We start from the raw sequence: 13,192 nt of genomic DNA on the forward strand, positions 1-13,192 counted from the left end.
CAGCCAGCAGTGGGCGCACAAACCAAAGTAGGGGCTGGGGATGGGTGGAAATACCTCAGCTTCTCCCTTCCTCCTGCCTTCTAGTCTTCTACCAATTCCTCCCAATGACTGAATTTAGCAGTGAGGAGGCAAGGGAGCCTGGAAAATACATTTCCCTACTTTAAAGGGCTAGACAGAGAAGGGCCAATCTTGAATGTAACAGCAAATAGATACTATGCAAAAATCAGCAATGTAGTGGTAGGTAAGCCACAACTATAGCAATGGGTGGGTGGGGATGGGGAAAAGAGAGACTGAAAGTTTACTGTAGCCAGTGATTAAAGAGAGGATTTGGTGGCCCACAAGGACTTTCTTCTGCTTATCTTGAGCAAAAGTGATTATCAAATATTTTAAAGGATTTTTAGGAAAGTGAGGGAGAGTGTCATTAAAATGAGCTAAAAATCCAGGAAGCATGAACTAGTAGGGAGTATTAAAGAATAATGCATGCTTGGTTTGCAAAATAAAAGGTTTAGAAGTAGCACTGAACTAACTTCTTATGGATACAACTCATTATAATAAAGGTGGTCTAGAAGGATGGAGATTAAAAACAGACTCAGGGGGAGCCCCAAACCAGGACAGAGTCAGCCCCAGCTCCAGAAGAGAGTGGAAGGCTATAGGTCTGGACCCCCACGTGTCTCACTCTAGGATTGCAGAGGGCAATCCCAGCTGACGTTTGCAAGGCTGTCCCATCCCTGGGGTGAGTAACCATCATTTAGTCACTCATTTCACGTTGACTCCCTGCAGTGTACTGAGAACTATTCTAAGCAATGCCAAGAAGAAAGCAAGCAAATAATAGGAATGCCTCAACCCTTCATGGGAGCCAGAACAGTATAATCTATCCCACTGGGAGGAGGAGAGGGAGGGATGCTCCTGGCAGGGAGTGATTGGAGAGAACATTTAATCCCTACTTCCTGGGTTACTCCTAGTTCTGATAGACACATTTATGGCAGTTAAACATGCACTAGGGACACATTTTTGTCATTAATAAAGATAATACTCCAAAGTCCAGTATTTCCCCCTGGATCCTAGTTTATTCAGTTTAATTCAGCAAATGTCTGTTTGCATGCAAGCTAAGTGGCTTAAGTTGTGTCCAACTCTTTGAGACCCCATGGACTGTAGCCTGCCAGGCTCCTCTGTCCGTGGGATCCTTCAGGCAAAAATACTGGAGTGGGTTTCCATGCCCTCCTCCAGGGAATCTGCCCCACCCACAGATCAAACCCACATTGCTTACATCTCCTGCATTGGCAGGTGGGTTCCTTACCACTAGCGCCATCTGGGAAGCCCAACAAACATTTCAGTTCAGTTCAGTTCAGTTCAGTCGCTCAGTCGTGTCCAACTCTTTGCGACCCCATGAATCGCAGCATGCCAGGCCTCCCTGTCCATCACCAACTCCCGGAGTTTACTCAAACTCATGTCCATCGAGTACATTTATGGTGTATCAATCCTGTGCCCAGAACTAGAGACACAGAGATGAACATTTTCTTAAAAAAGCATGGATCCTGCCCTCAGGAGCAAAATCCAGGTGGTTTCAACCCAGAAATTGCTGCCAGAGACTTGAGTCCTCTGCAGGTTCTTGCAGAGGGTAGAAAGTGACTTCCTCACCAACACAAAGCAGTGGTGTGGGCAGGGCGATGTGAAGCTGACCTGAGCCGCTTCTACAACCCTCCAGTCACTCCATCTGAGGGCTGGTTCTCAACAAGGGAAAGGTTTTTTGACTTGGCCTCCTAAAAAGAAGTTCAGTGCTCTTTTCAGCAGCACTACAGTAAAATTAGAGACATGGAGAAGATGAGCACGGTCCCTGAGGAAGAATAACATACAAATTCAAATGAAGCATTTCATATGTTTCTAAATAGATGGAGCACAGGGCTTCCCTGGTGGCTTAGAAGGTAGAGAAACTGCCTGCAATGCAGGAGACACAGGTGCAATTCCTGGGTTAGGAAGATCCCTTGGAGAAGGGAATGGCCACCCACTCTAGTATTCTTGCCTGGAGAATCCCATGGACAGAGGAGCTTGGTGGGCTATATAGCCCATGGGGTTGAAAAGAGTTGGACACGTCTGAAGCGACTAACACACAGAGGATTTTTAGGGCAGTGAAATACTCTGCATGATGCCATAATAATGGATGCATGTCACCACATTTGTCCAATCCCATAGAATGTGTACCATCAGGAGAGCACCACAATGTGAACCATGGACTCTGGGTGATAACAATGTCACTGCAGGTTCATATATGGTAACAAATGTCCACTCTGGTCGGGGATGTTGATCACAGTGGAGGCTGTGCATGTAGGGACCAGCAAGGGGGTTGGGGGGATAGTGGGAAAATCTCTGTACCTTCGATTCAACTTTGCTGTGAACCTAAAATGGCTCTTTTAAAAAACAATCTTAATTTTTTTTATGACTAAAAATAAACAAAAGAAGTTAAGGCAGCTGAATAAACTCCCTGGAACAGCCAGACAGAGGTGAGGCAGGCCCCTGAGCCACTCTGCAGGGGCCTGAGGAAGTTCAAACAGTTCTACAGCGTGAGGACCACACAGGCCAGCTCTGCCTCCCCATCTGGCAGGGGGAGGGGGTGGACGCTGGCATATCATATTCTAATTTCCCCCTCTTATACTAATGCTTTGCAAAAAAACCTAAATAATTTAGCTTACTCCAGTATTATCATTTACTTTTTGATTTACTAATAAGTAGGGGGAAAATATATCTGAACAAATTTCTTATATTGTAAATCTTTTTCTTCATAAAACAAGTCATGTCCAAACCTGGACATCCTTGGTATAGAATCTCCATCTACTGGAACATCTATTTGCTTTGGAAAATTAAATTTGTAAGCATAATCAAGGCCGTAGATAGCCAGCCAAGTGTGTCTGCTTACTTAGTCACAGGATATTGAGTATCACGTAAATAGCAACTTGAGCAGAGCTTGCAATCTGTGTGTTCCAGAAAGGAGAAGCGGTCCTGGGGTCCTGCTGGGGCCTTCCCCACCCTCTACCCCTAAGCCTGGAGCTGAGCGGGTTCATCTAGGAAGCACCTCTCACCTACTCTAGTCCAGGGCAGACCTTCTCACCCACCTCACCCCTGGCTTCCTGCTGCCTCATTCTGAGTTAATTTGTCTAGAAAAAAAAAGCCTGCCGGATCTGTTCATAAATAGCATTTTAATCATGACACTAACCTAAAGGTTCGTGTTCCTTTCAACACCTGGAGACATCGGTGAACATTCAGACTTTGTCTAAACAGTGTCACTATCGTCATTGGCTGGAGTGACTAAGTCAAAACATTGCACATTGATCCAAAAACTGTTTGGGGATGAACTTGAGGGTTGGGCGAATTTTTGGTTTGTTTGATTTTTTGGCGTGTTAGTTAAAGCAACCAGAGTTTAACAGATATGGGAGGGTGGGGTCAATTTCAGGGCCTACTCTTCCTCCCTGGAATTAATTAAAAAGTTATATATCAAGGTTAACGCCTCGGCAAGCAGCAAGCAATGAACTTAGCTGTTAATAGAAGCTGAATCCACCCTTGGAGAGAATAGACAATACAAGGGAAAACAACAACAAAAAAGAACAGAAGGGCATCCAAACATTCCCTGCCTACCACTCACCAGGGGATGCAAATAAGGAAACAGCCTCTGGAATTTTATTTAAAGCCCTACACCTTCTTTGTTTGTTTGTTTGAAGGAGCACTTTTCCCTAGTTTTCAAAGTCCGAGTTGTTGTTTTAATATATATTAATTTAAGAAAGCCAAGTGAGATTGAAAAAATAAAATAGCTCCCCACCAAGAACTGATGGACAGAGGAGCCTAGCAAGCTGCAGTCATGGGGTCACAAAGAGTTGAACACAACAGAACACACGCGCACACACACACACACACACACAGAACTGACCATTCCTCTCTTGAGCACCTTCAGCACTTACTGTTCTAACCAGGTCTAGGACAGCATCTTCTGTGTTACAGCACATACATCTGTCTTCACCTCTCTGGGCCCCCTTGAGGGCGGAGGGGACATCTTGATCTTTCTGGTACTACCCCAGTAACTTGCCCTGAGCTGGCTCATAGTGGGTGCTGAGGGTGGGGTGCTAGCAGGCTGGGTCATGGTGAAGTGTACATGCTCCGGAATCAAAGTACCTGCTTTGAACTCTGGCTCTGACACATCCCAATGTGTGACCTTGAACAAGTTTCCTTAGCCTTGCAGAAGACTGCTGCTGCTGCTAAGTCACTTCAGTCGTGTCCGACTCTGTGCGACCCCAAAGATGGCAGCCCACCAGGCTCCCCCGTCTCTGGGATTCTCCAGGCAAGAACACTGGAGTGGCTTGTCATTTCCTTCTCCAATGCATGAAAGTGAAAAGTGAAAGGGAAGTCGCTCAGTCGTGTCTGACTCTTCACAACCCCATGGACTGCAGCCCACCAGGCTCCTCCGTCCATGGGATTTTCCAGGCAAAAGTACTGGAGTGGGGTGCCATCGCCTTCTCCTAAGCAGGGACAATTATAGTACCTGCTTCTCAGGAATTTCACGAGAAGTAGATTAGATAATCCCAGGTCACAGCAAGCACTCAATACATCCTTTGACCAAATCATGATGACCTAGACAGAAAAATGTATCAATGCTCATAAAACAATTAGTACCTATCTCTCTCTTTTTTTTTTTAGTACTTATCTTTGAAGTGTTCGGGGAAAAGGGAAACCTACTCATTTCAACCAGTGCTTACTACAGATGGGAGTGATAGGAGGTGGATATCAGGAAAAAACACACTACTTGTCCAGTATTATCAAGAAGGCTTTAAAGAATTGAGGTCTCAAGAGCTCTTAATTGAAGAGAGCTTGCCCAGGAGAGTCTTACAGGCAAGTGAAAGAATCCCTGAAAATCACTCTTTGCCTGGCTGTGAGCTGTCCCTCTCAGGTTCTGTCTTCCTGAAAGCCCTCCCGAGACAGCACATCACTGCTGGACTTGGAAAGGGATGGATACCGAGGAGGTTCAGAGCCTGTTGTGCAGTCATTGGCCTCCCAGCCTTGCCCTAGGACATCGCCCACATGTCCACCTGTCTCCTATGTGTAATGTGCTCCTCAAGTGTACCTGCTTACGTCATTCTGCCTGGGACCTGGGTATTCACTGTCTGCCAACTGCACAGCTGGGTCTTAGTAATAGTAGACACTGCTAAGCCTGTGATAACCAGAATCATTGTGTGTGCCAGTGAGGAAATAAAATAAGCAGACCCACAGCAAACGGCTCCTAATATCTCAATTAATTCTAGTGACAAAGAAATGGTGAGTCTGAATTCGGTCTCAAACTCTCATAACCAGTTTATATCTGGGTGTTTTGAACCCAGTCTGTTTAGAAGGTTTGTTCACAGAAACTGAACTATAATCCTTAGAAAATAAATATTAATTTTAAAAGTCATTTAGAAATAGTAATATTTTATACAACCAATGTATATCAGCCATGAATATAAGCTCTGGACCACGTTCCCAAGTCTCTAAGATAACAAAAAATAGACTGTGAGGTTTAGATCACTGTGCCTTTTGTGCCCGTCTTACAGGTGGGAAAAAGTAAAATCCAGAGAAACCAAATGGCTTACATAGCTGCATCCATGTACACACAACACATACATTGCTCCTTCTCACTGGAAGGAGCACGTGCCACTTTTCCATGACCACTTTTGATTTTAAGACTTGGCTAATTCACAAGGCCTCAAAATCCAGTCTGCTTTGCTCTTGGATTAACTGTGCTATTTGAACTAAAGGCTTAACTTGTTCTTAATCATCTTTTGGAAATGCTGACTTAGAGAATTAGTGCCTGGCCCAACAGGCCCCAGGCACAGATGAAGCAAAGACCCAGCACACACACTTTTCCAGCAACAGAGAGTGCTTGGATGGGAGATCTGGGAACCAGATTGTCAGGGCGCCTGTGTTAGAGTCAGCAAACCAGGGTTAGAGATCAAAGCAAAGACAAGGATAATGGAGGTTATCTGGGGAGTCATCAGATATGATACGATCAGAGCCAAGACTTTAGTGATGGCAGCAGCTCTCTTGGGTAACTCAAGAGTGGGTGGACTTCTCTGTGAAGGAGAACCACAGAGAGGGTGCCTTTCACACGCCTGCTGTTATGGCTATCCATCTCTGATGAAGGACGGGGAAGCCTAGAGTGCTGTAGTCCATGGGGTCACAGAGCCGGACATGACTTAGAGGCTGAACAGCAGCAACAACCACTTTTGAGGCTGTGGAACCATCCATGCCCCACCAGGTTAACAAGCAGCTGGGAATCAGAGTCTATGAGTACTGCCTGGCAGAACTGGAGTAATGTCTCCAGTTATAGCATGACATTTCTACCCTGTGTAGATGGAGGCAAAGTGACTTTCTCAGGTACAGGGACAAGGCACTCCTTTCCGTGTGGGTATGTGAGTGCAGCTGGTAAGAACTTGTGATTTGTGTCTGTACAGACAACTCCAAACTCCTCCATTATCAAAAGAAAATTCTCTCCATCTGACCCCACAGCTCCCTGACATCACACACACTAGCTCATTCAACTCCGGTTGCCCCTGTGGGGTTTTTCTCTTCTGGCTGCCCTTAATGATGATTGGAACCTTATTCCTAAGGGGTAATCACGTTTCTGATGAAAGGAAGAGAACCCAAGGTGATTTTTTTCCCCTAGGATCAGCCTCAGTTAGGGGTTCTCAGGCACCATCAACATTTTTCTAGGCAGCTTTAAAGGTGATGCAGAAGTGACCACATAGGCAGGGCACAAAGCTAATGACTTCAATAAGCAAGGAAGGCCTGGACATCCAGGCACTGGTGTCTCATGACCTGCTCCCAGAGGCAGGCTTGGACACGCAAGGTTGCTATGAAGCAACCTGGACTGCATTTGGGGAAGTGACACCCCATGGAGGAGTCAGTTCCATAGTGGAGGCAGCCCCTGTACCCCACGGTGGGAATGGAGCTGTAGAAGCCCTCCGGGGCTCTCAAGTAAAGAGGCATCATCAGATAGAGACATGTGGAAATACAGGTGACTCAAACAAGCTCCGTCTTGAGCCTGGGTATTTGCATCACGATGACATGAATTTGTAAATGAGAAAAGGCATGTAGAAGGCAGATAAGTGGAGGTGATATGGATTAAACAAACACATTAGCTCCATTATGCCATAAGCAAAAAGTAGGTCAGAAGGAGCCTCCTGACCCAAACTCTTAATTTATTCATCATAATCATGACCTATGTTTCTTAATTGGCACCAGAAATGCTGAGGAACATTTAAATTCATGCTGTCAGGGCAAAATAAGCCATTTTAAGGTACAGTCTCTTTTTTTACTGGTCTAGAGAGGAAAAAAAATATCTGAATGTGGAAAAACATTAAAGACAAAGTGAGTTGGAGATAAAGCAAAAGAAGCCCTTTATTCTCAAAGAAGGCCAGATTTTGGCTTGACTTCCTTTGGGAAATCCGCGCCCCCCCCCGCCACCCAACTTTTTTTAAGCCTGGAACCTCAGAGAGGGTCAGCTTTCACAGGTAGAAAATATTGAGGAAAAAAGAAAAAAGGACTTGAATCCAAGAAGTGTTCTCCACAGAGCTTTCATGGGCCATGTGCACATTTCAGTGCTGTCCCTGGTGAGGGCAGCACATATCCTGTAGCTCAACTGCCTGTGTTCAAGTCCCAGCTCTGCCTCTCGTCAGCTGCATAACCATGGACACATTCCTAAACCTCTCTGGGCTTTGAGTTAACTCAAGTTATAAAATTCTACCTACCTCTTACAGGGTTGTTGTGAGGATTAAATAAGCTAATACCTAGAGGATGCTAGAATGATATTTTACAGACATTTTTACTAGTTCCAAATAACAGAAGTAGATGGCTGATAAGGGCCACTGAATATTTCCAAATACTCAGTTGCTTCTCCACTGGCACCATGACATTACCTAAGAAGAAATAAAAGGCTAAATATAAAGGGAACAAAGTTAGTTTGCAGATTTCCTGGATTCTCAGAAAGTGACATCATGTCAGAGCTATGTCTAGTGTGTTGTCCATTCATCTGGCAAATATTTGATAGGTGCGTCTAAGCGTTGGAGGTCCTGGCCTTCAATGAGGGAGCAAGGCAGATATGTTCCCACCTGCATGATGCTTAGACCAAGGCAGAAGAGAACAGCATCCTCATAACCTCAATACAGGTCAGTGACAGCGCAAGAGGTTAAGTATGGGATTCTGACTGCCGACCAGATGGAAGGCTGTGTCTTGAACAGACCCAGCTCCCCTGGTGCCCAGCATAGGCCAGATACATAGTAGGTGCTCAATAAACATTCAAGGAACTAATGGATACGGCACTTACTGTGCTGTATTGTATGTCTCATGTTGTCCTTTATTTCCTAATCTTCAGAGCAAATCTCCTTCATTTTTGTGACCCCAGCACCTAACATCATGCCTAGCATACAGGGTGGTGGTGGTGGTTTAATCACTAGGTCATGTCTGACTCTTGCGATCCCACGGCCCCTCGCCCATGGGATTTTCTGGGGAAGAATACTGGAGTGGGTAGCCATTTATTTCTCCAGGGGATCTACCTAGCCCAGGGATCAAGCCAGGTCTCCTGCATTACAGGTGGATTCTTTACCAACTAAGTGTGCCTCTAGGGAAGCCTCCTAACACATAGGGTATGGGGGTGATAAATGTTTGTTGAATTGATGTGAATGACAAATATGCCTAATGCGTCTCTCCCGTCTCTCCCCCTGTTCAACTGTGGAGGCCTTTCTTGCTTTAATCCAGAAGTGAGAGACTTGACAAGATTGGTAGCCAAGTTATTCTCAGGAGTTGGATCTTTTCATACCATTAAAATTACATACCTTACTGGTTTTCTGTTCACTCTCAGCTGCCATGGCCTCTTCTTTCTTACGAAAACTCTCCTCCTTTAGTGTTAGGGTCCCACCTGTCCTCTTGCATTCCACTGGAAACTTTTATATCTCCCCTTGCTCGCAGGTCATCAGCCTCCCCAGCAAAATAGCATGATCACCTCCCAGTCTCAGTCCTAAGCCTAGTGGTAGCCATTGTTGCTGTCAGATCACTAACATTATCAGCCTGCTCCCTCTTGAAGCAGACCCACCCCTTGACCCCAGGAGTGGACGTGCGGCCAGACTTGTACTCCTCTGGCAACAGTGCTTGGTCCAAGGAGCAGACATGTGCCTCAAGCAGGGACAAAGTCCTTCCCGGTCATAATGGCTGGACCCTGGTGTGATGAAGCTGAAAGGATGTCACCCTGGCAGCAACCAGGTCCTACCACATGGAGTTCCCCCGCAGAAACAAATGGAGACCAACTGACAAGTGGGAGATGGGAGACAGAATAGACAAGAGCAAGAGAGAGACACAGTCTTAGAGACTCTCGTTTCTGCTTCCAAGACTCATAAGCCTGTGGATTCCCCTGTAACATGAGCTAGATGGAGCAGGGTGCTGCTGCTGGCCAAGTGGTTTGCTGTCACCATAGACCCTCCTTCAAGACCTTGTCCACTTTTACAGCTTTGACCAAACTCCTAAGCAAATGGTCCCTAATTTCTATCCCTAACCTCTATCTCTTCACAAGCCTGTACCTCATTTCCAACTCTCCATGCATGGCATTTTTCCTGGACGTCACTGCCCAACCCCCAACTTCAACTTGTGTAAAGCTCTTCATTGCTGAGCCAACAACTCCCAGACTCTATCTTAACCTGTGGTGCCACGTTTCTCTCCCCTAAGACCTTCCTCCTCTCTCTCCTTCATGCCCCTACCCACAATCAGGCACTGAAGTTTCTTCCTTCACACTGATTCCTACAGCTGCCCTTCCTTCCTAGTCCTCAGCCACCACTTGGGTTAGGGGCTTAGCTTCCTGATGTGGCCCCCTGACTCAATTCTTCTGGCACAGGGTGACCAGGGGAGTAAGCGTCCTGAGGTTCTGTCTGCTGAATCAGGTCCAGGCTTCTCAGCAGAACCCACAAAGCTGCCCACGAGCCATTGTCCTAGCTTCCGGCCACACTTTTCACCTAAGGGATTTAGAACTGTGAGTTGCTGAAACATTGTAACTTAAAGGGTGATGGTTTAGGAAGGCAATCAGAACTAGCCAAACATTATAAACATGCTCCCAATGTAGAAATAATTTGGCTAATTCAGGAATTACTTCCCAACTTGAAAGCTCTGTTTTGCAAGAGGAATTGATAGAAGAGGATGGAGCATTATTCACTAAAGTCAGCAAGAGATTGGATGCTGCTGCTTCTGCTAAGTCCCTTCAGTCATGTCCGACTCTATGCGACCACATAGACAGCAGCCCACCAGGCTCCTCTGTCCCTGGGACTCTTCAGGCAAGAATACTGGAGTGGGTTGCCATTTCCTTCTCCAGTGCATACATGCATGCTAAGTCGCTTCAGTTGTGTCCAACTCTGTGCAACCCCATGGACAGCAACCCACTAGGCTCCTCTGTCCACAGGATTCTCTAGGCAAGAATACTGGAGTAGGTTGCCATTTCCTTCTCTAAGAGATTGGATGAGGTATGGACTAAAATTTTGGAGCATCTGTCACCTATACTATTTTCTAAAATGTCCGCAAATGAATTATTTTTTAAAAATGAATCTTGCTATGCAAATGATTTTAAACTGGTTATTTCATTATTTAAAAAAATATTTCATCTGAGGTGGTTATTTCAAAATTTTTTTTTTGCATTTTTCATCTGAGGAAATCCACATCTAATTATTTTTTACTATTAGACTTACCTTTTTAATAGAATTGCCTTTCTGGATTGCAATTCATTTTCTTCCACATACAAAACTTTGAGAGTTCATCAATACATCCAACCTGATAAAGTATATGTACTTCATTCAAGCCCACAGCTAATTTTCTGAGTTAAAGACACCTGTTTGAACGACTGACTATGATATACCTAAAGCTTATTTTTTTAAAAATTTGCATGAAAGGAAATTTGTTAATAAATAACATAATTAAGGTTTTTCATATCCAATCCAAAATGCTGACAGAAAACCATACAAAGCCATTATACAGGAGTGATTTTTATATAACAGGAGAAAGATTATTTTTGTTTTATACCCAAAGTCTAGCAGGGAACTCAGCATCAGGTAAGACACTCAAGCATTTATTGACTGACTAGATTTTCTATTCCTCAGGTTAGTGCATCTGTTACTGTAAGGCCAGGCCACTCAGGATGGCAGGTCTCTTGCTCTTGGTACATCCTCTGCTTGATCAGCACTTGCTTGTGTGCATGCTAAGTCACTTCAGTCGTGCCCAACTCTTTGCCACCCCATGGACTGTAGCCTGCCAGGCTCTTCTGTCCATGGAATTCTCCAGGCAAGAATACTGGAGTGGGTTGCCATGCCCTCCTCCAGGGGAACTTCCTGAGCCAGGGATTGAACCCACCTCTCTCACTATCTTCTACATTGGCAGGTGGGTTCTTTACCACTAGCGCCACCTGAGAAGCCCCCAGCACCTGCCTTACCACAGGACTATCCAGTCCTCCGAATTATAGGGCTTAATTAGTCCCTGGAAACTGATGAGACAACCTGATGTCAATTTCCCCTGTAAATAGTAGCCTCCTCCTCCCACAGGAAATGCTGCCATTTCCTGCTCACTGTTTGCCGAACATGGTGGGGTGTCTCTCCAGGACCCTTCGTGTAAGATTCCCCCATCCATTAAACCATTAATGTGTCTGTCACTGTCTCCCGGCTTTTTCATCAGTCTGCATCGCCAGGCTGGGCAACTGCAAGGCTTACAGGCCCGCAGGGTGCAGCCACACGGTCAGGTATAAGGACTTACAGAAGTGGGGAATTAAGGGATGCTGCCATGAAATGATACTATATAAAACCTGTTAAATCATCTGTGTCATATTAAGAAGAACATGTTAAAGGTTTACATTTTAAATGACTTTTTGTTACTAAAAGAATATCCACTATTTACATTTATGATTTATTTTATCAACATGGTATGTAGAGAATGTATGATGAATATTTACTGTTTCTCAAAATGAAATATGGCAGGTAGTTTGATAAGCCTTAAGCTTATAAAGAGAGTTGTGTGCTGAAAAAATAATCTAGTCCAAGGTTTGAACTGGAAGCTTTTTCTCTAAGATTATGCTTTTCAGAATACTGGTGCTATGGGAGAATGTATTTGGTAAAGTTGCTTGTAAGGTAAGCTAATAGATGTATTTTTGAATGACCAGGATAATATATTCCATTGTATGGGCTGTCAACTATTTACTTTCTGTCTAAATGTTAACTGTTGGGCTAGTATATATTTTCACAAAATGCAAAATCATGACTGTCAGTTTTTCCATGACTATTCCCTGCCAGATGTTTTTTAGGTTCTGCTAAGTCACAGTTTTTTTCCCCCCAGAACTCTGTGTTCCCACTCTTATTCCCTTTGGTCTTTTTCCTATTTTGCCTTTTACCTGAATTTTGGGCCAAATGGTTTTATTGCTCTTTTCACTATTTCATATGAATATAATAGTTTCACACAAATTACTCTCAATTTCATCTTCTGTCATAAAGTTTAACCTATCCTTTTGCATCCGGTCCCATCACTTCATGGGAAATAGATGGGGAAACAGTGGAAACAGTGTCAGACTTTATTTTGGGGGGCTCCAAAATCACTGCAGATGGTGACTGCAGCCATGAAATTAAAAGACGCTTACTCCTTGGAAGGAAAGTTATGACCAACCTAGATAGCATATTCAAAAGCAGAGACATTACTTTGCCAACAAAGGTTCGTCTAGTCAAGGCTATGGTTTTTCCTGTGGTCATGTATGGATGTGAGAGTTGGACTGTGAAGAAGGCTGAGCGCCGAAGAATTGATGCTTTTGAACTGTGGTGTTGGAGAACACTCTTGAGAGTCCCTTGGACTGCAAGGAGATCCAACCAGTCCATTCTGAAGGAGATCAGCCCTGGGATTTCTTTGGAGGGAATGATGCTGAAGCTGAAACTCCAGTACTTTGGCCACCTCATGCGAAGAGTTGACTCATTGGAAAAGACTCTGATGCTGGGAGGGATTGGGGGGCAGGAGGAGAAGGGGATGACAGAGGATGAGATGGCTGGATGGCATCACTGACTCGATGGATGTGAGTCTGAGTGAACTCCGGGAGTTGGTGATGGACAGGGAGGCCTGGCGTGCTGCGATTCATGGGGTCGCAAAGAGTCGGACACGACTGAGCGACTGAACTGAA

At 44.9% G+C, this 13,192-nt stretch overlaps 1 non-coding gene across 1 annotated transcript; it reads left to right on the top strand.

Moving 5' to 3' along the window:
• The first annotated feature begins 1,776 nt into the window (after positions 1-1,776).
• Positions 1,777-1,881, top strand: LOC113890589. The gene has a single exon (XR_003510549.1). It is a non-coding gene; the product is annotated as a U6 spliceosomal RNA (small nuclear RNA).
• The last annotated feature ends 11,311 nt before the right edge of the window (positions 1,882-13,192 follow it).

This window comes from Bos indicus x Bos taurus, chromosome 3, assembly GCF_003369695.1.
Source record: "Bos indicus x Bos taurus breed Angus x Brahman F1 hybrid chromosome 3, Bos_hybrid_MaternalHap_v2.0, whole genome shotgun sequence".
NCBI classification, from domain to species: Eukaryota; Metazoa; Chordata; class Mammalia; order Artiodactyla; family Bovidae; genus Bos; species Bos indicus x Bos taurus.